Source organism: Chrysochloris asiatica, unplaced genomic scaffold (genome assembly GCF_000296735.1).
Source record: "Chrysochloris asiatica unplaced genomic scaffold, ChrAsi1.0 scaffold00440, whole genome shotgun sequence".
Lineage (NCBI taxonomy): Eukaryota > Metazoa > Chordata > Mammalia > Afrosoricida > Chrysochloridae > Chrysochloris > Chrysochloris asiatica.
The window spans coordinates 433,336-456,492 of record NW_006408958.1 but is presented as its reverse complement, the minus strand read 5'-3'; positions in this window follow the sequence as shown (position 1 = coordinate 456,492).

The following is a 23,157-nucleotide window of genomic DNA, read 5'->3' as shown; positions in this document are numbered from 1 at the left end:
AGATCTTGTGAAGAGCTACCTTTGTCCCTACCTTCTTTAAATAAAAGGCTTTAACAATTTGTGTCCTAGTTTAGTGCTACTCTTTACAAGTCTGTGTGAACTGCAAGATTGGCGGTTCAAATTCACCAGTCGTCCCTTAGAACCCTTAGAACCCTTAGAAACCCTATGAGTCAGAACCGACTCGACGGCACTTAACCGCAAATCCTAAATTTTTATTTAAAGATTGAGTCATCTGCATATTGCAGTTTAAGGAGTCTTCCTCTAATTCTTATGCAACGTTCTCTTTCATGTACTCCGGCTTCTCTGATTATTTGCGCAGCATACTGACATATGTACTGTGAAAGGATTCAACCCTGACACACATCTTTCCTTATTTAAAACACGCAGTAGCCCATGATTGATGACTGCTACTTGGTTTATAGGTTCCGCATTAACACCATGAAGTGTGCCGTGGAGTCAGTTCTGACTCGTAGTGACCCTATACAGGGTTTCCAAGGCTGTAAATCTTTACGGGAGCAGAAAGCCTCATCTTTTCTCCACAGAACAGCTGGTAGTTTCAAACTGCTGACGCTAAGGTTCGCAGCCCGATTCGTAACCAATATGCTACCAGAGCTCCTTATGAAATGTTGAGGACTATCTATTATTCACAGTGTTATCCATAATTATGATCCACACAGTTGAATGCCTTTGCATAGTCAATAAAGCACAAGTAAACATCTTTCTGGTATTCTCTGCTTACAGCCAAGACTCCAGCTGACACCAGCAGTGATATCCCTCATTCTATGTCCTCTTCTGACTCTGGTTTGAAATTTCTGGGAGCTCCCTGTCTATTTACTGCAACCAATTTTGTCTTCAGCAAAGTTATAATTTTTAAAAACTTTTTATTGTGAATTGAGTGAAGGTTAACAAAGAAGATCATCACCTTACTTTCAAGCAATCATATGTTTTGTTTAATCAAAATGATTACTTTGCCCTCCTTGCAACAACAGTCATCCTGCTTCTTCCCTATGGCTTGCCTTAGGCATCTTATTTTTCACAAATCAATAAAGCAAACATATTTGATGTACACAGACAAAAATATGTATATATTCATTTAAATGTCCAAAGGTACATTTTGCAAGCCAGCCTATTGCCTGCAGGCACACAACCTTTCTCAGTCCATGGGTCTAGAGTCCACAGCTTCAGCAAAGTCATTAATTTTGACATTAATGATATTGTTTGATAATTTCATATTCTGTAGGGTCACCTTTCTTAGGAATGGGCACAAATATAGATCTCTTCCAGTTGTTCAATCAGGTTTGTTGTTGTTAAGTGCTGTTGAGTCGGTTCTGACCCATAGCGATGCTGTACAGGGTTTCCGAGGCTGTAAATCCTTACGGGAGCAGAAAGCCTCATCTTTCTCCTGCAGAACAGCTGGTAGTTTCGAACTGCTGACCTTAGGGTTCGCAGCCCAATTCGTAACCACTACACTACCAGAGCTCCTTGTTCAATCAGGTAGCTATCTTATAAAGTTCTTGGCATAGACTAGTAAGTGCTTCCAGGGCTGCATCAGTTTGTTCAAACATTTCAATTTTCCTGGAGCCTTGTTTTTAACTAGTGCCTTCAGTACAGCTTTGACTTCTTCAGTATCATTGGTTCTTGATCATATGCTTCTACCCGAAATAGTTGAATGATGACCAATTCTTTTTGGCACTGTGATTCTGTGTATTCCTTCTATCTTTTAATACTTACTGCAATTTTATATTTTGCCTATAGAATCCTTCAATGGTGCAAGTCGAGGCTTGAGTTGTTTCTTCAGTTCTTTCAGTTTGAGAAATGCTGAGCATATTCTTCTTTTTTGGTTTTCTAACCAAATAGTCTTAGTACATTTCATTGTAATGCTTTACTCTGTCTTTGTGAGTGGCCCTTTAAATTTTTCTGGGTAGCTCTTTTACTTCTTGATTTCTTCCAGTCATTTTATCTTCTTTATGTTCAAAAGCAAGTTTCCGAGTCTCTTCTGACATCCATTTTGGTGTTGTCTTTCCTGTCCTTTTAATGACCTTTCACTTTTTTTAATATCTGATGTTCTTGATGTCATTCCACAATTTGTCTGGTATTTGGTTGTTAGTTGCCAATGCTTCAAATCTAATTTTTTTAAAACAATTTTTATTGTGAATTGAGTGAAACTTTACAGACAAGATTATCAGTTTTACATTCAACAAATCTTACACTTTGTTTCATCTCGTCCTGCTTTACTTCTAATCTGTTCCTGAGATGGTGTCTACATACAGATGGAATATATTCACGGTAATATGTTGGCTCTTGTGGCTTGTTTAACTTTTCTTCAGCATCAATGTGAACTTGAACATAAGCAGTTGATGGTGTGTACCACACTCGACTTTTGGCCTTGTTTTTTTTCCCCCACATGTAAGCATTTATTGGAGGTTAGAAGGAAAGAACTCCTGGCCTTGTTCTTGGCTGATGACATTGAGCTGTTTCATCATATCTTTCCATAGAAGTAGTCAGTTGGATTTTTATGTATTCCATCTGGTGATGTCCATGTGTGTAGTCACCATTTCTGTTGTTAAAAAGAGGTATTTGCAATGAATAAGTACATCATTTAACAATAATACTGAATTTTAAAGTTAAGGAATTTTAAAACCAAATAGTTTCACTGTGCCTGAGAAAGAACCCATAAACTATAGTGACATATAGACTATCTGAAGGTCAAAGTTCTTGGGGTCTAGTTCAGAACCCTCCACCCAACTCCATAGAAGGTAATCGGTTCCAACTCAGCGACCCTGTATAGGGTTTTCAAGGAGCGACTGGTGGGTTTGAACCTCCAATCCTGTGGTTCAAACTGACCTTGCTGTCCGGTGCATTCTCCTACAGCACTAGACCAGGACTTGTGGAGTCATACAATTAGATGAGAACTACTAGATGAAGCACAGGGGACCATGAAAGTAGACAAGTGACACCAATCCAGCATTTGTTGTTAAGTGCCATCAAGTACCTTCTGACTCAGTGACCCTATGTAGGATATTTGGAGAGGGGTTGGTGGGTTTGAACCACTGACCTTATGGTGAGCAGTCCAGTGGTTATCCTATAATGTCACACCACACCAGGTCTCCAGCATTTGTTGACATCTAAATAAAGTAGACAGTAGAGAAATAAATTTGTTATGTATCATCAAGTTGGTTCTAACAGCGACCCTATGTACCAGTCCTGTTCCTTGTGATTGAACATATTGTTGCACCCACTGTATCAGTCCATCTCTTTGAGGGTCTTCCTCTTCTACACTGACCTCTACCAAGTGTAAAGTCCTTCTCCAGGGACTGATTCCTCCTAATGACATGTCCAAAGGACATGAGCCAAAGTCTCACCATTCTTGCTTCTAAGGAGCATTCTGGCTGAGATTCTTCCAGAACCGTTTTGTTAGATCTTCTGGAAGTCCATGCTCTGTTCAATATTCTTTGCCAACACCATAATTCAAAAGCACTGATGCTTCTTTGGTCTTCCTTACATCTTTGTTTTATAACTTAAAAAAAGGTCTTTTGCAAAGAGTCTTCAAATCAAGTTTCAATGCTATCTACTCTGTGCACAGGGTAGATAGGGATGGGCAACTTAGACATTGGCTACCTAAAATGAGGGAGCAATAAAGGCATGAAGTGACTGGCTTACAAGGTTTCAAGAGGGAGCTTAGTTTAAGAGGGTGGGGGGAAAGAAAGAGTCCCCACTGAATAGCTATCATCTTGTCTAGATGGGTCTGGAGAAAGGAGTTGGGGATAAGATTTCTTAAGATTCAATAGTGAATAACGGTTATCACGACTAATCGCGACTGTCACACTTGTAAAGGTAGAAGTTTTGTAACAAAAAAAGGGGAGTGGTTAATCTTACAGTCCATAAACAGAGGACCCTAGGATCATCAAGAGAGAAGCGCACAAGCAAGTGCGGGACCTTATCCAGAGAAGCAGCAACACCAGAGATGGAGGCAGAGATGGGGGCATGGAGAGGGGGGCGTGGCTGAGGACTCTAGATTCATCAACCAAGAAGAGAAGGACTAAGAACTGGTGGCCAGGAGCAGCCTTGCAGAATGTGCCCTTTGGAGATGTAAATTATTATATATGTCTGAAAAAAAAAAGGTCTTTTGCACTTGTTGTTGTGAAGTGCCGTTGAGTCAATTCCAGTCCATAGTGACCCTGCATAGGGTTTCTGAGGAGCAGCTGGTGAGCTTAAACCGCCGACCTTGAAGTTCAAATGACTTTGCAGTCTGGCGCATTAACCCACAGCACCACACCAGGGCTCCTTTTGTGGTAGGTTTGCCCAATAAAATTGGCAAACAAAATGTCCTTCTCTAGGAATTGGTCCATCCTAATGATATGTCTGAAGTATGTGAAATGAAATCTCGCCATCTTGTTTTCTAAGGATCATTCTGGTTGTACTTACAACATAGATTTGTTTATTCTTCTGGCAGTCCATGGTACTTTTAATGTTCTCCTCCAACACCATACCTCAAATACATCAATTTTTCTACAGTCTTTCTTACAGTCTAACTTTCACATGTGTATGAGGTTATTGAAAACACCATGGCCTGGGTCAGGCACACCTCAGTCTTCAAACTGACATCTTTGCTCTTGAACATTTTAAAGAGGCCTTGTGCAGCAAATTTGCCTAATGCAATAAGTTGTTTGATTTTGTGACTGCTGCTTTCATGAGTGTTGATTGTAGATCCGATCAAAATGAAGTCTTTGACAACTTCAATCTTTTTCCCTTTATCATGATGTTATTTACTGGTCCAGTGATGAGGATTTTTGTTGTCTTTACATTGAGGTGTAATCCATACTGAAGGCTACAGTCTCTGATCTTCAGTAAGTATTTTAAGATCTTGTCACTTCCAGCAAGCAAGGTTGTATCATATGTATATTGTAGGTTGTTAATGAGTCTTCCTCTAATCCTGATGCTTTGTTCTTCTTCATATAGTCCAGTTTCTCAGATTATTTGCTCAGCATATAGATTGAACAATGAATAAGTATGGTGAAAGGATACAGCCCTGATTTTAAACCATTCACTGCCCCCTTGTCATGTTCTAACAACTGGTTTTTGGTCTATGTTGAGGTTGTTGGTGAGCACAATTAAGTGTTCTGGAATACCCATTCTTCACAATGTTATCTGTAGTTTGTCATGATCTACACAGTCAAAAGCCTTTGCATAGTCAACAAAGCACAAGTAAACATCTTTTTGGTATTCTCTGCTTTCAGCCAATATCCATCTAATGTCAGCAAGGCAGGAGGAATAGGATGTAACAGAGAAATTAAGTATGACGAGCATATAATGGGAGGAGGTGATAAAAGAAAAAAAAAATCTATATATAGAGAGGGAGTTCTGGTGTAGAGCTGTAGGATAAGCACTGAACTGCTGGCTACAAGATTGACAGTTCAAACCCTCCAGCCAGCCCTCAGAAACCTCATACAGGGTTCCTATGGGCTGAAAGCGACTTGATGGTACACAACAGCATCAATCAACACGATTTGCTGTGGAGTGTTTGCAGGTATTCTTCACTGAAAACAAGCTGCTCTAGGAGGAAATGACCCCAATGCCTTTTATTGTGAATTGAATGGAGGTTTACAGAGCAGATCATCAGTTTTACTTTCAACAAATCATGTACTTTGCTTCATTCATTATAATGATTTTGCAATGTACCAAAGGTTAACAGTGTTTACTTGTATTCACTTTAACTCTGGCATTCCTCCTTCTGTCTCCCTCTGCCTTAATTTTTTCTCTGCTAACCTTCCTCTTTTTTTCATATGTATTTTTTTATATTGCCTGCCAGCCACCCATGTTAGTATATGTCTGCCCTCTAGACTATGAATAATTTCCCCCTCCCCTCCCTAACCATCATAGATTGCTTCTATTATCAAGATAACCCTTTTTAAACTCTTTACAACATTGGTCTCATATAATATTTATCTTTGCGATTGACTAATTCAGGAGCTCTTCCGCAGGAGAAAGATGAGGCTTTTTGCTCCCATAAAGATTTATAGCCTCGGAAACCCTATACAGGGTGTCTGAGTCACAACTGACTCCGTGGCACATAACAATATTCTTAAATTCCTAGTACAGCACTGTGGGTTAATGAGCTGAACTGCAAAGTTGGTTTGAACCACAAGGTCGGTGGTTCAAGTTCACCAGTCGCTCCTTGGAAACCCTATGTAGGGTAGCTACAGGTTGGAACCAATGCAACAGCACTTAACAACAACAACAAATGTTCTTCAAGTACATCCATGTTGTGAGGTGTTTCACAGATTCATCATTATTCCTCCAGCATTGCATAGTCTTCCATTGTGTGTATGCACCGTTTGTTTCACCATTCTGTTGGTAGGCATTTATTCTGTCTCCATCTTTCTGATGTGTCTCTTATAGCCAGTATATAGAGGCGTCCTGCTTTGTTCTCTATTCTGCTCTCTCTGTCACTTGACTGGTGTATTTAATCCATTTTCATTCAGTGTAATTATCATTAGGTATGAATTGATTGCTGTCATTTGTCTGTGTTTTTTGGTATGTGTATGGTGCTGCTGGATTCTTTGATCCACATAATTTTCTGTGCTGAATTAATTTTGTTTGTGGGTTCTCTTTTCATTTTCATTTCTGTTATGTTAACGTTTATGGAATCTTACCGATTTTCCTCTTTTTTTATTTTGATGTTGTAGTGCTTTGAATTTACTTGATATGGCTTTCTATTAAATGGTTTCTTAATCACCCTGCCCAAGTGACTGGGTGGAAACATGGAAATAAGTTATATAGGACTCTAAGACTAGGATTGGTTAGTTTTGCCCTCTAACTAGGTTTAAAAGGAGCCATCTCAGAAGCAGAGAAAGATCCCAGGACCATCAAGAAGGAAGAGTATGAGTGAAGGGTGAGAAACAGCCATGACAGAGGTGGTGGCATGTACAGACAGAACACCTTCTGGCTCTAGGCCTATGGACTGAGTAAAGCTTAGTACTTACAGGCAAAAGCCGGGCTTGAAGAATATGCCCTTTGAGCATTCACGGACTGGCTAAAAGAACTTTGTAACATGTGCTTGAGCAGGGCAGAGGCCAAGGGGCCAACTGGCTGAGGCTGAAAGGGAGAGTGAGGCAGGTGTGCCTGCAGTGTGGAGACGAGGCGTTCTTGACTGGAGAACTGCTGCATCTGGAGTTGGTTTTGGAATTGTACCTGGTTCATTTCCCTAATAAACCCCAGAATCATGAGTATTGTTATGAATTCTGTGTGACCGTTGCATGGATTATTGAGCCCAGATGTGAAGCAGAGAGTGCTGTGGGAGGGATGGTTGGTGTCAAAATAGGGTCAAGAAGGTTGTAGGGCACAAGCATATCTGACCTCGTTTCATAGACATCAGTCTGGAGCGGATTTTGAGTTTGATCCCCCCAAGCCCCCACCCCATGTGAAGTCAGGCATGGCTCCCACATGGTCTTTGTATATGTGCAGGTATATTATTTTTCTTTCAAAACAAAAACCAAAATATGAGTGCAGCTGTAGGCCCTGGAGAAGAGAAAACTGGAGGTCTTCTGCAAGCCAAGGATCTCATGAGGCGGATTTGGGAGGGATGTAACAGGGGAGTTCCTGGCCCTAGATGGAGTTCCTATAGGGCTCAGTGTTATCAGTCTCAATCTGGAGATTGAGTTTGGATAGCTGGAGGGCACTCAGTCTGGAAGTAGTTCCCGGACACCCTAGATGGAGCTGGTTTCTGTGTCTGTTAGGACCACAAGGCAGCTAAGGGTAAGGTGACAGCTTAAATGCTGGTCTGGTGGCTCTGCAGGTTCTGTAAGTCTGGAGCCGAGCCCACCTGAAGCCAGCCACCAAAGTGGTACACCAAAGCAGCAGAGCTGCCCCTCCCTCACACTGGTATGGCTTCTAGTAGTGTGGCTCAGAACTCCCATAGAAGCAGGGGCTATGCTGGAGGTAGATTAGGGTGGATTTTTCTTTCTTCATGCATACTGTTCTTGATATTGTCCCACAATTTGTCATCCCACACACCGTCATTAGTGTTCAATATTTTAAATCTGTTTTTAAGATGATGGGATGTACTCAGGGTTGTATTTTAATTAGGTGAAATGTAATCTAATTTTCAACACACTCTGCATGTGGGCAAAGTTTTTCACATTGCTCATTAATGGTCAGAATGAACTCATGGAGGCAGAATTTATGCTAAGACTCGTGGAGTAGAGCAAATGACAGCCTTTCACAAAGCAAGTGCTTTAGAATTTAAGCTCTAATACAAAGCAAAGTTCAAAAGAGTATACACTATGTTACCTTTTGTGTAAGGAAGAGAGAAAGAAATAAGAAATATAATGTATCTGCAAGTTTTTACAAATAGAAATGAAGGAATAAGACCAGGCTCCCAACCTACCTAGCTCTGTGTAACACTGTAAATTTGGAAGCACAATGGACCTACCCTTAAATTCAGAGATTTTGTTACAGAATGTAGAAATATATACTTCATATATAGTCTATGATTAACCTGTTTTCCTGCTCTTTCATTCTTGATGACTTGTTTCTTTTAAATCCAGTTTCCTCCCAGGAAAGTATCCCACTACAACAAGGGAGAATCAGTGTAACCAGGGTTGGCCCGCTGCGCATGCGCAGAAAGCAAGTCAAGGAAGTCGAAGCCTACAGTTGAGAGTGGAAGAAAAGAACCTTGGGCAAGGAATAAACAGCCGCCAGAAAGACGTCACCAGATCAACTCGGACAACATTTAGAAACTAGGAATCTGACAAACCACTTATTGGCCGAGAATCATAACCCCGTATCATACTATAATCTCCCACCCCCCAAAAAATTTACTTCCTGGTTTATATGCATAAAACAACCTCTTTGTTAGGGTACTTGCTTTGGCGACTATGGGCCTGGCTTGCTACTTGCTTGATCAGCCAGAGTGAAGCCTTCTGTTTCACGTTTTCTTTGTTGTTGTTAGATGCTGTCTAGCAGGTTCCGACTCATAGAGACTCTATACACAACAGAAGGAAACACTGCCCAGGATTGTCCATCCTTAAAATTGTTATGTTTGAGCTTACTGTAAGCCGAACCAATTGAGATGTCTATGGTGTTGGCTGTTGTTTCTGTTGTTAACCATCAGACCTCTTGAATTAAGGTATGAGTAAGATTAATCTTTCCTTATAAACTTATACAGATGGTTTGCTGCTGCAGACTTGTCTTCAACATTGTCCTGTCCCTTCTTACCCATCAACAAGTTATGCTGATTTCTGTAGGGCATTGTCCACACAAACTTTTTATAAAGCATCATGTTTCAGCATCCTTTCACCTAAGCTTTGCCATAAATGTGATGTTTGTTTTTACTTCAATTTTTGCATAATTCATGTTGCTCTGATGTCGTATCTTTCTGAGTGCCTCAAATTAGATTCTTTTCAGACATGCTATAATAAGTTAATGAGTTTATTTTGATGCGAAAAATTTGAAATCCATACATACAATATACATAAAACACATTTTCCATGAATTTTTTGAAGACCCCTCTATAAAGAAAACTTCAACAAGAAAAAGACAACCCAACTTCACCAAAGAGGGAGTTTAAGTGGTATTTTAGGCTAGGTTTTCTAGAGAAGCCAAACCAGTGAACTGTATCTATATCTATCTATCTATCTATCTATCTATCTATATATATACAAAGAGAAGTTTATTATCAAGGAAATGGCATACAATTATAGAGTCACAGGTTCTCAGTGGCAAAGAGAGAGTCTTTCCCATGTGCCCATTATATTGGGCGACAGCCACACCCCCTAGGAAGCATCTCTTCAAATGATTGGCTGCTCATAGTTAATTATGTCTATATTCGGTTTCATCATCATGGGAATATGCACATCTCAGCTGCTAAACCACTGGGAATCCTGGCCTATTCAAGGTAACACAGAACTCTAACTGTTACAGTCCACCCTTGTCAACTTGACACCTATAAGTTATATGCATAATCTCTAAATAAAGAAAACTGTAGTCATACTTGTGCTTGACAAGGTATAACAAAAACACATACAATCAAAAACATTTGGCCCATTTACATCTTATATGTCACAAATGAACAAAAATATTTGATGCACATATATAAGACAAAAATATATATATATATTCATTTAATTTTCAAAGGCCACATGCTGCAAGCTAGCCTCCTGCTCATAGGCACACAGCCTTATGCAGCCCCTGGGCCTAGAGTCCGCAGCTGCTCTCCATGCCCCGTCTCAGCTGTCACTGCTCTCCTAGGCAGAGATCCCACACTCCATTCATGCTCTTCCTTCTTAATGGTCCTGGGGTTGTCTCTTCCTGACATGAAAGATTAGCTACTCCCACCTTTCAGTTACATATTTTCTACAATTGCAGTTTTTGTTGTTGTTGTTTGTTTTTAACTTTTATTGTGAATTGAATGATAGTTTACATGGGAGAACATCTGTGTTGCACTCATCCTATTGTATTTTGTTTCACTGCAATGATGACAATCCCCTCCATGCATCATCATTAACAGTATTTGCTTCTATTCCCTCTGTTGTTGTTTTTTTTGATGTACACAAAAAACACTTAGAAATATATAATCATTTAAACAACCAAAGGGCACATTCTGAAAGTCTGCCTCCTTGCCACCAGCATACAGTCTTTCTCTTTCCATGAGTTTAGAGTCTTCAGATGCTCTTTCTCTCTGTGCCATCATCTCTGCCTCTATTTATAGTGTCACTGATTCTCTGGTTAGGGTCCATATTCTGCTCATATTCTTTTCCTTTGATGGTCCTAGGGTCCTCTGTTTCTGGAATGTAAGATTAACCACTCCCCCCTTTATGTTACAAATTTTCTACCTTTACAGTTGTGACAATTGCAATTAGTCATGATAATTACTCACTATTGAATCAAAAGAATCCCATCCCCATCTTTCACCAGACCCACCTAGGCAAGATGAAAACTATTCAGTGGGGAATCTACCTTCCCTTGCACAGTCTGAAAGTAAATTCCCTCTTGAAAACTTGTAAGCCAGCCACTTCATGCCTTTGTAGTCCCCCCTCCCCCATTTTAGGTAGCCAGTGTCTAAGTTGCCCATCCCTATATACCCTATATACAGAGGGGATAGGATTGATACTTGATGTAAAGACTCCTACCCTCTCAGTTGGTATTTTGAGCTACAACATCCATAAATTTAGGTCAAGTTAATCAAATTGTAGCAATTTACCCTTGTTTCCTTTATCAAATTTCTTTACCTTCCTCTAGTCAAGCTCTGGTCATCAAGCCATCATAGCTAGATCAAATGGGTACTATCTGCAAGTCTGAGCATTCTTGTGCATCTTCCTCCACTTCATATCAGTTGGGTGCTTCATGGCTAGATTAATGTCTATGGGCCAGGAGTAACCAAGTCTCCCCATACTGCAGACCAACCAGCCTTTTCTCTTCTCTATGTCATCATGAGATTGACAGGTCTATGGAACATGATTGGACTCAGCCCATATCTTCATTACTGACTTTCCCCCACTTCTACTTGGACTAACCCCATTCATATACACATGGCCTTGAGCCTCTGGCAGGGTGTATTCCAGTAGCCATCTAGTTTAACCAGACTGACACTGGCTCCAGGCAACTCTAGATGCTGCTGCTCTCCCCTCTGCTGAAGCATTTTATTCCCTATATTCCTTTCAGCTACCACAGGTAACAAAATCCAAACTAACCATCTTATATATATATATATATAAAAAAAATTCACTTCCCAATCTGCTTGGTTCTTTCTCTTACAAAACCTCATGCTTCTTTGAGTGTGGAGCCATTGCAATGAATCCAGCTCATGATGTCAACTGCAAAAACCATGTGGGGGCCCTGTCTGACTTCCTCCGATTACAAAAGGGAGAAAGTGACTCAAACTCAGAATCAGACCAAGGCTGATTCCGATGAAGTGGAAGTCAGGCATGCCTCCACCCTGTATCAGTGCCTTTAAAATTAGTCAGACATGAGAACCATTTAGAAAACATCCTTGTGATTTTGTTTCTCTAGAATCCCATTCTCTCAGTATCCCGTGTCTTGGGCTGGGTTTTCTAGAAAAGCAAAACCAGTGAGACGTATAAAGACAAGTTTATCATCAAAGAAATGACTTACAACTGTAGAGTCCCAGGTCCCCAGTGGAAGAGAGAGACTCTCACGTGTCTATTACATTGGGCAGGCCACACCCCCAAGGAAGCATCCCTTCAATTAATTGGCTGCTCAAAGCCAATCATAATAGAGTTAACTATGCCTATATTAGGTTTCATCACCATGGGAATAAAGCATATCTCAACTGCTAACCCACTGGGAATCCTGGCCTATTCAAATTTACACAGAACCCTAACTATGACAGGTGGCTAATAAACACATAAAGCAATAGATGTGCAGAAACATTAGCCATTGTTGCTAAATGCCGTTGAGTCGATTCCGACCCATAGCGACCTTCTGTAGGGTTTCCGAGGAGCAGCTGGTGAGCTTGAACCACCGACCTTGCAGTTCAAATGGCTTTGCAGTCTGGTGCATTAACCCACAGCATCACAGAAATACAAATCTAAACTACAATGAAAAACCATCTCACATCTGCAAAAATGACACTGATAAAAAAATAAAAACAAACAGAAAATAACGAATGCTGAGAGGTTGTGGTGAACCTGGAACTCATATGCACTGCTGGTAGAACTGTAAAATGGTACAACTATGGAAAATCATCTGGCACCCCCTCAGAAAACTAGAAATAGAAAAGTGTAATGATCCCTAAATCTTACTCCTAGGTATCTACCCTAGAGATACAAAAGCAAAGACACAAATAGACATATGCAGGAAACCATGGACTAGGACTGACATGCTGGAAGTGGAGTGGCACTGAGCCTTCTGTGCAGTGCTGGCAGCAAAAGCCCTAAAGAAAAAGTATACCTGAACCAAAAGAATCACCTTTCTCCCGCAGTGGCCCTCCAGTGCCCTCTACTGGCAAAGAAGAAACCTTCAAGATCCAGCTCCAGCACAGCAAGCCAAGCAATGAATAGATCTGGAGTTGAGAAGAAATCAATTGATAGGGTTGTTATCAATAGGAAATCAACTCAAAGGCACACACAGCAACACCGTAGTTGTTGTTTTTAGGTGACATCTAGTCTGTTCTGTCTCATAGCAACCCTATTCACAACAGAATGAAACACTGTGGGGTCCTGCGTCATTCTAAGTCCTTGTTCCGCTTGAACCCATTGCTGCTGCCACTGTGACAATTTGTCTTATTGGGAGGTATTTACCACACACAATATCTTTCTCTAGGGACTTGTCCTTCCTGATGATATGTCCAAAGTATGAGAAAGAAGTCTTGCCATCCTGGCTTCTAAGGAGCGTTCTGGCTGTACTTCTTCCAACACAAATTGGTTTTTCTGGCAGTCCATGATACTTTTAATATTCTCCTCCAACACCATAACTCACATACATTAATTCTTCTACGGTCTTCCTTATTCACTTTTGCATCCTGGCCTATTCAAATTCACACAGAACCCTAACTATGACAGGTGGCTAATAAACACATAAAGTAATAGATGTGCAGAAACATTAGCCATTGTTGTTGATGTTGTTAAGTGTCAAGTCGATTCTGACCCATAGCGACCCTCTGCAGGGTTTCCAAGGAGCAGCTGGTGAACTTGAAAATACCATGGCTTGGGTCAGGCACACTTTAGTGCTCAAACTGACATTTTTTGCTCTTGAAAAATTTAAAAAGGTCTTTGTGCAGCAGATTTGCCTAATGCAATATGTCATTTGAGTCCTTGACTGCTGTTTCAAGTGTTACTTGTGGATCCAAGCAAAACTAATTCTTTGACAACTTCAATCTTTTTGTCATTTTTATGATGTTATTTATTGGTCCAGTGTGAGGATTTTTGTTTTCTTTACATTGATGTGTAACCCATACTGAAGGTTGTAGTCTTTGATCTAAATCAGTAAGAGTGATTATTGTATTCTTCACCAGCATGCACTTGCAGTAAAAAAATAAATGGACCCAATTTCATTTAAGAATGTACTTTTGAAGTAGTAAAAATGATCAATTTTATTAAATTTCAGCCTTTGGATGTAACTTTTTTCCCCATTAGACTGAGATGTTTACTTCAGAAGTAAATAGAATAGTATAGCAAAGGACATTCTATTAAATAATAAAAATAAAATTTGAATGGGCCTGTCTCCATATGCTATTTAAAGGACATGGCATATATCTTTTGGTCTTATTTCCAAGTCTTAGATCACCTTTCATTGTTTTATTTTGTTGCTGTTGAGCAAAGCACACACTAATTCAAGTTTCTACATGTGCAATTCTGTAACACTGGTTATACGTTCTTCAAGTTCTGTGACCACCCTTACTCTCTTTTTCTGGGTTGCTAGCCACACAAACCTACTGTCTCCTAAGCTTCCTATCTAATTTGCTGTTGTTGTCAATTTGATACCATATAGATGGTTCTTAAATGAGTATAATGTTCAAGGCAGACATTTTTTATTAGCTAGTCTAAACTACTGTTTGATTTTAAGGAGATTTCAGGGGATATTTTTGGATTATGGTTTACAGATCATCTCAGGGTAATAGTTCCAGGAATTCATTAATGGATAGTTTCTTAATAGCCTTTCAGTATTCATTTATTGTCTATAAAGTCAGAGGCAAGGTATCTCCCTCCCTTCAGAAGTGTCATGATCTAGAAAAGGTATAAGTTTACCAGACATTTGATATTTGTGGAAAGTAGCAAATACTCTTTGCTTCTCTATTATTATATCACGTTCTTGTGTTAAGTGGAGTCAAGATGGTTCTGACTCATAATGACCCTTTATAGGGTTTCCTATAAGAGCCTGGAGGGTTTGAACCACAAACCTTGTGGTTAGCAGTCCTGTGCTTATCCTACAGTGCCATATCAGGACTAGGGTATTAGGTATGCTCTAGTAGTGTAGTGGTTACAAGTCAGCAATTCGAAACTACCAGCATTTCCGAGGGAGAAAGGTCAGATCTGGCTGATGTCAGCAATTGTCTCATCATTTCATATCCTTGTCTAAATTCAGCAGTTCCCTGTCAACGTACAGTTGCAGCTGTTTTTGAATTATCTGTAGCAAAATTTTACTTGCATGTGATATTAATGATATTATTCAATGATTTCCACATTCCATTGGATTACCTCTCTTTGGAATGGGCACAAATATTAATCTCTTCCAATCAGGAGGCCAGGTCTTCCAAATGTCCTTGACATACATGAGTGAGTGCTTCTACTGCTGCATCAGTTTGTTGAAAGATTTCAATTTGAATTTCATCAATGCCCAGAGCCTTGTTTTTTGCCAGTGTTTTCATTGCACTTTGGACTTCTTCCTTCAGAACCATTGGTTCTTCAATCATGTTACCTCTTGCAATGGTTGAACATTGACCATGTTCTTTTGGTACAATGACTCCATATTACGTTGATGCTTTCTGCATCATTCAATATTTTGCCCATAGAATCCTTCAATATTTTAAGTCAGGTCTTGATTTTTTTCTTTAGTTCTTTCAGCTCGATGAATGCCGAGCTTTAGTTCTTTCACTTTTGGTTTTCTAACTCCAGGTCTTTGCACATTTCATTAGAATACTTGACTCTGCCTTCTCCAGCTGAGCTTTGCAATTTTCTATTCAGTTCTTTTACTTCCTCAATTCTTTCATATGTTTTAGCATCTCTATGCTGGAGAGCAATTACTTTGTAATTGTCATCATTTACTGATGACATCCCTGGTTCCTTAGTTTCTATGTTGTAGTTTTGATAATTCTAGATCAGATAATTTCTGGGTGACGTTGTCACATATCTTCATCTCGGGTTGTTATGTCTGCGGGACTCTCTTTAGTATTCATTATAAGGATGCTCTGGTTTTTAAAATTCCCTTACTTTCTGGTTATCTGGAAGTGTTCTAATTTAGTCATTGTATTTAAGGGACAATTTTGCTAACTATATGATTCTAGGTTGGTATTTTTTTTGTTTGTTTCAGTTTTATATGTCATGCAATTGACTTCTTGCCTGCACGGTCTCTGCTGAGACTCAAGAGCTTCATCTTATTGACTCTCCTTTGTGGTAATTTTTTTTTCTCAAGCTGCTTATAAGATTCTTTGACTCTGGTTTTGGAAAGTTTATATCTTGGTTATTTTCTCTTGTGGTCTATCCTATTTGGGGTTCACTGAGCTTCTTGAATGCTTATTTTCTTTCATTTTTCATATTAGGGTCTTCTTCTAACAAGTCTTTAGCAATTTTTCTCTTCATGTTCTGAATTCCAATCACATGTAAGCTATTTCTTTAGATTGTTGTTGTTAAGTGCCATCAAGTCAGTTCTGACTCAAAGCAACCATGTATAGGGTTTCCAAGGAGGGACTAGTGGATATGAACTGCCGACCTTCAGGTTAGCAGTCCAGTGCTTATCCTACAGTGCCACACCAGGACTCCTCTTAATAGTTTTACACATAATTCTTACGCTTTCTTTTTTCCCAGTTCTTTTTCTGATTGTTTCTGTAGCAGATTAGTACTAAGAAATTTTTCTTCAATGTCACTATCTTCTGCTGATTCAATTCTACTTGTTTGTCCTTTCAAGACATTATCTATTTCTGTAATTTTATTATTAATCTTCTGGATTTATATTTCCTATTTTTATATGGTCTCTAATTTTCCATTGATTTTGTCTATTTGTTTTTGTGGTGGACTCACTGCATTCCATCTGTCAGAGTGCACCTCAGGCTGCTGGGGGGTGTAAAGTGGTAGGTGGGGTTTGTGAGGATAATTCATGTATTTTCTTTCCCCCCTTAATATAAAAACTGGACTGTGAACCACAAGGTTGGCAGTTTGAACCCACCAAACCTACTCCATGGAAGAAGAAAGATGAGGCTTTCTACTCCCACAAATATTTTAAGTGCATCAGAAACCCTATACAGGGTTGCTATGTGTTATAACTGACTTGATGTCACTAAACCAAAAAATCAGCATTTGATCTACTTCTTTATCCTCTCCTTTGAAACTCAGGGTTCCAGGATTGTTATCCATATCTGTTTCACTTAGTTCCTTGACTCTTTGTTTTAGAGAGCATCGGCAAGTTATTTGCCTGGTCTACCCTCATGGATCTTCTCTCTGCTGTTCTTTATTGTCCTTTTGAGAACTGCTTCCATTCATTCCAAGTTTCTCTATGCTTTCTCATGGAACACTGTTTTAACACCTGCTCTGTAGTCTGGTGACTGGAATGCAAAGGTTGGAAACAATGGGGAAGGAGCTGTAGTTGGAAAATATGGCCTTGGTAATAGAAACAATGCTGTAGATCTTATGATAGAATTGTTCAAGACCAATGATTTATTCATTGAAAATACCTTTTTAAAACAACATAAAAGACTATACACATGGACTTCACCAGATAGTGTACACAGAAATCAAATTGACTACATCTGTGGGAAGAAATGGTGGAAAAGCTTCATTTTATCAGCCAAAACAAGACCAAGGACAGACTATGGAACAGACCATCAGTTGCTCATATGCAAGCTCAGGCTGAAACCAAAGACAATTAAAACAAGTCCACAAGAGACAAAATATGACTCTGAACATATCCCACCTGAATTTAGAGATCATCTCAAGAACACATCTGATGAATTAGACACTAATGACCAAAGACCAGAAGAGTTGTGGGATGACATCAAAAACATCATACAGAAAGAAAGCAAAAGGTCATTAAGATAAGAAAGAAAAAATAAGCATGGATGCCAGAACATACTCTAGAACTTACTCTCCGGTGCAGAGATGCTAAAGCAAATGGAAGAAATGAGGAGGTCAAAGAGTTGAATAGAAAATTTCAAAGGGCAGCTTGAGAAGACAAAGTCAAATATTATAACGAAGGCGGGGCTTGATGGAAGACTAGGCAGAAGTTGTTCAGGCCCCCATCAGTAAAAACCTGCAAAACCGGATGAAACAGATTTACAGGATGGTCCTGGAACTCTGAACTTCAGTTAAAGGGATAAATAAGTAGATAAGTGGAGAAGCAAGAAAGGAGGTGGCTTCTGATTTGGGACAGCCAGTTTGGCCCACTACAACTGTTTTGGACGGGAGTGAGCATAGAGAGAGGGTCAAGAGAGCAACCTCCATTGCAAAAAACTGACAGATCTGCAGAGATAAAGGTGTTAGCATTCCTTTTTCATTCTTTTCTTTTGCTCTGTCAATTCACCTCTGCTCTGGGGACCAGAGGGAATGCCTGAATGAACAGACACTTCTAGGGAAGGTTCTGCCACACATGCAGAAGGATCGCTGGGTGCAGAACCAAAGGGGGAGGAGTCAACAGGAAGGGTTTGCAACAGGGTGTCTTCCAAAGCAGATCTGGTCAGCCTTGGGCTGGTTCTCACTAGGAGACACAGCTGAATGGACTTAAGGAGAGGATTGGGGGGTGGGGTGGGGGCTGTCAAAAACAAAACCTTGAGTTATAGCACAGCAGGAACATCTTGAAATTTCTCAGGCATCTTTAAGGGAAAGAGGCCATTAGATGGCACTAAAGTCTTACTCATATTTTCCAATTTTTTTTCCCTCTGGGTTTTTGTGATTTTGGACTTTCATGTTTCGTCTATTTTTTTTCTTGGTCCTCCTATTATGGGGGATCTCTTTCTTTTCTTCTCTTCCCCAACAAGAGACAGAAACTGAGGCCATACAGCGAAGCTACAATTTTGTTGTTGTTGTTAAGTGTTGTCAAGTTGGCTGCAGCCCACAGAGACCCTGTATAAGGTTTCTGAGGAGTTACAATAATACCCTATAAAGCCCCACCATCTGGGCTAGAGCCAATACCAGCTGCTGTACACCAGAGCAGCATCTACAACCAACATGTGCTAAAAGCACTCTGATTTGAGATGTAAGGGCAGTGAAAAGAGAAGTCCATCTCCTGATCAAATATATCAGGAAGCAATTGGCAAGAGCTTAAGAATACACCAACATACATGCATCTAATTATTACAAATAAAATACCACCACAATGCATAAAAAGCAACAGAAAATTTCTGCTCATGTGCAGAAACAAGACAGAGCAGCTCAAACAACCAACCAAAAGGAAGACCTAGAATTTGTGTTGGAGGGAGAACAGGCATTGGAATTACCTGAAAAGGAATTCAGGAGAATGCTATTAAAATGCATCCAAATGTTCCACAGAAAGGTCGCAGTAAATAAGGAAAAAAAATAAGTCAGAAAAGCACTACAGAAACAATCAAACAAAATATATATATAGCATTGGACACAATACAAAAACTGTAAAAAGAGATTCAGATGATCAATACTAAAATACTGGAAGTGGACAATACACTGAAAAGGTAAAGGAGTAGAATTGAAGGGATGGAAGCCAAAATCAGTGAGCTTAAAGTCCTATCTCTCAACAGTGCTAAGAGCAAGCATAAAAAAGAATGAAAAAAATCTGAAGAAAGCCTAAGATTCATGTGGGACAACATGAAGAGGAATAACCTACAGGTGACTGGAGTTCAAGAGCAGGAAGAATCAAAGACAACCACAGAAGAGCATTGAAGAGCTGCAGGAAGAAAATTTCCCTAACATCTTGAAAGATGAGAACATAAACATTCAAGAAGCTGAATGAACCCTAAGAGAATAATAGACCCCCCAAGAGAAAAATCACCAAGACATATCATAATCAAACTCTGCAAAATCAAAGACAAGGAAAGAATCCTGAAAGCAGTGAGGGGAAAAAGAAGAGTTACCTACAAAGGAAAGCAAATAGGACAAAGCTCTAACCTCTCAGAAGAACCCATACAGTCAAGAAGACAATGGGGAGACATATATAAAACCCTGAAAGACAAAACTGCCAATCAAGAACCATATACTCAAGACACTGACTACCTAAAATGGGGGTGGGGGTGAGGGGCTATAAAGGCATGAAATGATTTTAGTTTCTGAATGTGCAGGGGAAGGCAGAATCCCCACTGAATAGTTTTCATCTTGTCTAGATGGCTCTGGTGAAAAGATATGGGGATAAGATTCTTATGATTCAATAGTTAATTGTTATCATGACTAATTGCAACTGTCACAATTGTGAAGGTAGAAGTTTTGTAACAAAAAGGGGGGAGTAGTTAATCTTACAGTCCAGGAACAGAGGACCCGAGGACCATCAAGGGAGAAGAGCACAAGCAGAATGTGGGACCCAGTCCAGAGATGGAAGAGGCCAGAGCAGAACAAAATCACAAGAATTTTGGGGATCTGGGAAGTCAGTCTATGATCAGGGCAACTACAATGTGAAAGAAGAGGAAAGTATAGGAACAGAGAGCCAGGTGATGAGGAGATCAGGTAGATTTTAGGATAAAATAGACTGTTTTATAAGGAGGAAGAAATTAATAGAATATAGGACAACCTCAAAGAAACTTAAAACTTCACAACATATCAAGAAAAGGAAAAATCCAAGATTATATAAACATTAAGACTAGGAAGAAGCTGACAAGAAAAAGCACACACACACACAAAATGAACTCAGCACAGGAAGGCATACAGAACAAAGAAACCAGCAGTACCACAAAAAAACAACAACAAAACTAACCCCCAGCATAATGATAGCAGTTAATTCATATCTACAGATAGTTACACTGAATGTCAATGGATTAAACCTAACAGTCAAGAGACAGAGAGTGGCAGAATAGATAAGAAAACAGGATCCTTAAATATGCTGTCTACAAGCGACACACCTTATACACAAAGACAAAAATGGATTAAAAATTGAAAGCTGGAAAAAATATGCCAAACTAATTGCAATAAAAACAAGGAGGTGGAGCAATCCTAATCTCTGATAAAATAAACTTTAAGTCAAAATACAGCATAAGAGACAAAGGACATTATTTCATGATTAAAGGGTCAATTGAACAAGAGGATATAACCATAATAAATATCTATATTCCCAATGAAAGAGTCCCAAAATACATAAAGCAAACCCTGGTGTGGCGCTGTGGGATAATGCACTGGACTGCAAAGTTAGTTTGAACCACAAGGTTGGTGGCTTCAATTTACCAGCCACTCCTGGGAAACCCTATATAGGGTTGCTATGGGTTGGAACAAACTCAGCAGCACTTAACAACAACAATAGAACCAAAGAAACAGACAATGCTACAATAATAATGGGAGATTCTAATACACTTTTGAAAAAGGATAGAAAATCCAGAAGGGAATCCAACGAAGACACAGAGGAACTAAACAACACAGTGAACCAACTTGACCTCATAGATTTGTACAGAGCATTCAACCCAACAATGACACAATACACATTCTTTTCCAGCGAATATGGAACATTCTCCAGAATAGATGATATATTAGGCCACAAAGAAAGTGTGCATAAATTTTAAAACATCAAAATACTACAAATCATCTTCTCAGATAACAATACTATAAAATTAGAAATCAACAATCGGAAGATCAAGGAAATAAAGTCAAGTACATGGAAACTGAGTAACACTCGGCTTAAAAACTACTGGGTAGTAGAACAAATAAAAAGCACGATTTAAAAATTTCTAGAAACAAATGAAAATAAAAAAACAGCATATCAAAACCTTTGGGACACAGCAAAAGCAGTGCTGAGAAGGCAATTTATAGCAATAAATGTACACTTCCAAACAGAAGAACGAATGAAAAATCAACACATTAACTCAGTATCTCCAACAATCAGAAAAAGACCAGCAAAGTAAACCTACAGTCACCAGAAGAAATAATAAAAATTAGAACAGAAATAAATGATAGGAAACAGAAATAATATATAAAGAACCAAAACAAGAAGCTAGCTCTTTGAAAGGATCCATAAAATTTGACAAACTATTGGCAAATCTAACAAAAGAAAAGAGGAAGAACACGCATAAGTAACAACATAGGTGACATCACAACAGAACCAATGGAAATAAGAAGGATAATAACAGAATACTACGAAGAGTTGTACTCCAACAAATTTGAAAAGCTAGAGGAGGTGGATACATTTTTTCGAAAAAACACAACCTATTTAAATGTATACAGAGTGAAGTAGAAAGCTTAAACAGACCTATAACAAAAGAAGAAATTGATCAGGTCATCAAAAAACTCCCAACCAAAAAAAGTCCAGTCCCAGATGGCTTCACTGGTGAATTTTACCAAACATTCAGAGAAGCGATGTCATCAGTTCTATGCAAACTATCCCAGAATATAGAAAAGGATGGGGAACTCCCAAATGTATTTTATGAAGCAAGCATAATCCTCATACCAAAACCAGGAAGGGACATCACTAAAAAAGAAAATTATAGACCAATAATCCCTCATGAACATAGATGCAAACATTCTCAACAAAATCTTAGCCAATGTTCAACCACGTTCCATAGACTCCCATTGACCTGGAGATGAGAGAGGAGGAAGGGCTGCTTGGTCCGAAGTGCGGTAAGACCTGGGGACTCCTGAGCCCATGGAAAAGGACATAGCCACGGAGGGCTAAAGTTGAGAGTGAACTATCTAGCTAATATAAAGTGAGGGGAAATGCACAAGAATGCCCAGACTTGCATATAGTACCCATTTGATCTAGCCTCGATAGCTTGATAATCAGAACTAGACTAGAGGAAGACAAAAAAAACCCAACAATTTTTGATAAGGAAACAAAGGTATATTGCTACAATTTGATGAACTTGACCTATACTTATGGATGTAGTAACTTAAAATAGCAACTGAGAGGGAAGAAGTCTTCACATCAATTATCAATCCTACCCCTTCTGTAGATAAGGTAGATAAGGATAGGCAACTTAGACATTGGCTACCTAAAATGAGGGGGCGATAAAGGCACAAAGTGACTGGCTTACAAGTTTTCAAGAGGGAGTTTAGTTTAAGAATGTGCGGGGGAAGGTAGAGTCCTTGCTGAATAGTTTCTATCTTGTCTAGATGGGTCTGGTGAAAAGAGATGGGGTTAAGATTCTTATGATTCAACAGTAATTGTTATGAATAATTGCAACTGTCACAACTGTAAAAGTAGTTTTGTAACATAAAGGGGGAGTAATTAATATTATATTCCAGAAACAGAGGATCTTAGGACCATCAAGGGAGAAAAGCACAAGCGGAATATGGGACCCTATCCAGAGAAGCAGCAATACCAGAGATGGAGGCAGAGATGGCAGGCTTGCAGAATGTGCCCTTTGATTGTTTAAATGAATATATATTC